This window comes from Rhinopithecus roxellana, chromosome 8 (genome assembly GCF_007565055.1).
Source record: "Rhinopithecus roxellana isolate Shanxi Qingling chromosome 8, ASM756505v1, whole genome shotgun sequence".
In the NCBI taxonomy this organism is placed as follows: Eukaryota; Metazoa; Chordata; class Mammalia; order Primates; family Cercopithecidae; genus Rhinopithecus; species Rhinopithecus roxellana.
Genome location: NC_044556.1, coordinates 16071253 through 16073943, shown reverse-complemented (window position 1 = coordinate 16073943; position 2691 = coordinate 16071253).

Here is a 2691-nt window from a genome sequence, read left to right as displayed (position 1 = left end):
GTAGTTTACATGATGTCACTTCCATTGAACTCTGAGTCTCAAGTCCACCCAAACTCCAGGGAAGGAAAAGGAGACATGATGACTTGATGACTAGAGTCTTGAAGCAAGACTCTAGGAGAGGCCAGGCACGGTGGCTCATGCCTGTAATCCAAGCACTTTGGGAGGATGGGGCAGGCGGATCACCTGAGGTCAAGAGTTTGAGACCAGCCTGGCCAACATGGCAAAACCACGTCTCTACTAAAAATACAAAAATTAGCTGGGCGTGGGTGCATGCCTGTTGTCCCAGCTACTCGAGAAACTATGGTGCCACTGTACTCCAGCTGTGCGACAGGGCGAGACTCTGCTTCAAAACAAAACGAAACAAATCAAAAAAGACTCTAGGAGAGCCAGCCTAGATGGCTAGATGGGAAAGCGTGTGACCACCTGCCACATAGGATGTCCCACATTATTCCTCCCACTCCCTCCTCACCCAGGCCGTGTCAGGTCCCATCATGCCCTGACCATTCGGCGTTTCACCTTTAAGGTCCTGCTCACTCGTGTCTTGTGGAAGCCTCTCCTGACTCCTCGGGACACACTGAGCTGTCCGCCATTGCTTAGTTCACTACCTGGTTCCAGGGGCCATTTCAACCTTCAAGTCTCAGGGTCCCTGCTCCAGACCCCGGAGCAGGTAGCAGCCCCAGAGGAGTCTCATGCCCCCCAAACCCGAGCTCAGATCTGTGTAGCCTTAGGCCAGTGGCTCAACCTCCCTGAGCTCCGCTTGTGTCATCTGGGAAACGGGAACGAAGTCCCCTAGCCCTCGCGGTTGTTGGAGGAAGGGTATTGGCCAGTGGGACTGAGAGAGAGAGCAAAGGCCTACCAGAGGGGCAGGTGCGGAGAGCAAAGGTCAGGAAGGGCAGTAGCCAGCCAGCAGCTGTCACCAGTCATACGGGTGGAGGCCTCTGGCTTGAGGCCACTGTCCACATGGGGACCAAGCTGGTTCCAGGCCCTCAGGCCAAAGCCGATGTCTGAGACCTGAGTCAGATGGGCCTGCAGCCAGGACAACTCATCTGCACCACAGCTAACACGTACCCGTGTCCCCATGACATGGGTTTTGCATAGGTGGACATACAGACAAAGTTCTTTCTGTGGGCTCCCCTCATTTTTTTCCTAAAAACTATTTTCCTTAAAATTTTTTTTTTTTTTTTGGAGGCGGAGTCTCGCTCTGTCGCCTGGGCTGGAGTGCAGTGGCCGGATCTCAGCTCACTGCAAGCTCTGCCTCCCGGGTTTACACCATTCTCCTGCCTCAGCCTCCCGAGTAGCTGGGACTACAGGCGCCCGCCACCTCGCCCAGCTAGTTTTTGTATTTTTAGTAGAGACGGGGTTTCACCATGTTAGCCAGGATGGTCTCGATCTCCTGACCTCGTGATCCACCCGTCTCGGCCTCCCAAAGTGCTGGGATTAGAGGCTTGAGCCACCGCGCCCGGCCTTTTTTTTTAGACAGGGTCTTACTCTGTCTCCCAGGCTGGAGTGTGGTGGTGGGATCACAGCTCACTGCAGCCTCAAACTCCTGGGCTCAAGTGATCCTCCTGCCTCAGCCTCCCAAGTAGCTGGGAGTACAGATGTGCATCACTGTGCCTGGCTAACTTAATTTTTTCATTTTTTTGAGATGGTGGTCTCTTTATGTTGCCTAGGATGGTCTCAAATTCCTGGCCTCAAAAAATCTTCACAATCTTCCTGCCTCAGCCTCCCAAAGTGCTGGGATTATGGATATGAGCCAACATGCCCAGACTAAGAGACTTATTTTTATTTTTTTATTTTTTTGTTTGTTGGTTGGTTGAAGTGCTGGGATACCTGTGCAGAACGTGCACGTTTGTTACATAGGTATACATGTGCCATGGCATGGTGGCTTGCTGCACCTATTAACCCATCATCTAGGTTTTAAGTCCCACAAGCATTAGGTATTTGTCCTAATGCTCTCTCTCCTGGGACTTATTTTTAAATTGGCCTCATCCTGAAAACCATGAAATCATAGGTTTGGTGAGCTGGTTTTCCATAAACGTTAAAATAAATTCTGGCTGGGAGTGGTGGCTTACACCTGTAATCTCAGCACTGTGGGAGGCCAGCATGGGTAGACTGCTTGAGCCCAGGGGTTTGAGACCAGCCTGGGCAACATGGCAAAATCTTTTTTTTCTTTTTTTTTTTGAGACGGAGTCTCGCTCTGTCGCCCAGGCTGGAGTGCAGTGGCTGGATCTCAGCTCACTGCAAGCTCCACCTCCCGGGTTCCCGCCATTCTCCTGCCTCAGCCTCCCAAGTAGCTGGGACTACAGGCGCCCGCCACCTCGCCCGCCTAGTTTTTTGTACTTTTTAGTAGAGACGGGGTTTCACCGTTAGCCAGGATGGTCTCGATCTCCCGACCTCGTGATCCGCCCGTGTCGGCTTCCCAAAGTGCTGGGATTACAGGCTTGAGCCACCGCGCCCGGCCGGCAAAATCTTGTCTCCACTAAAAATACAAAAAAATTAGGCAGATGTGGTGGCACACGCCTGTAATCTCAGCTACTCAGAAAGTTGAGGTGGCAGAATTGCTTGAGCCCAGGAGGCGGAGGTTGTAGTGAGCAGAGATCGTGTCACTATGTACTCCAGCCTGGGTGACCGAGCAAGACCCTGTCTCAAAAATAAATAAATAAATAATACATTCTAATCTATTAAAATAAA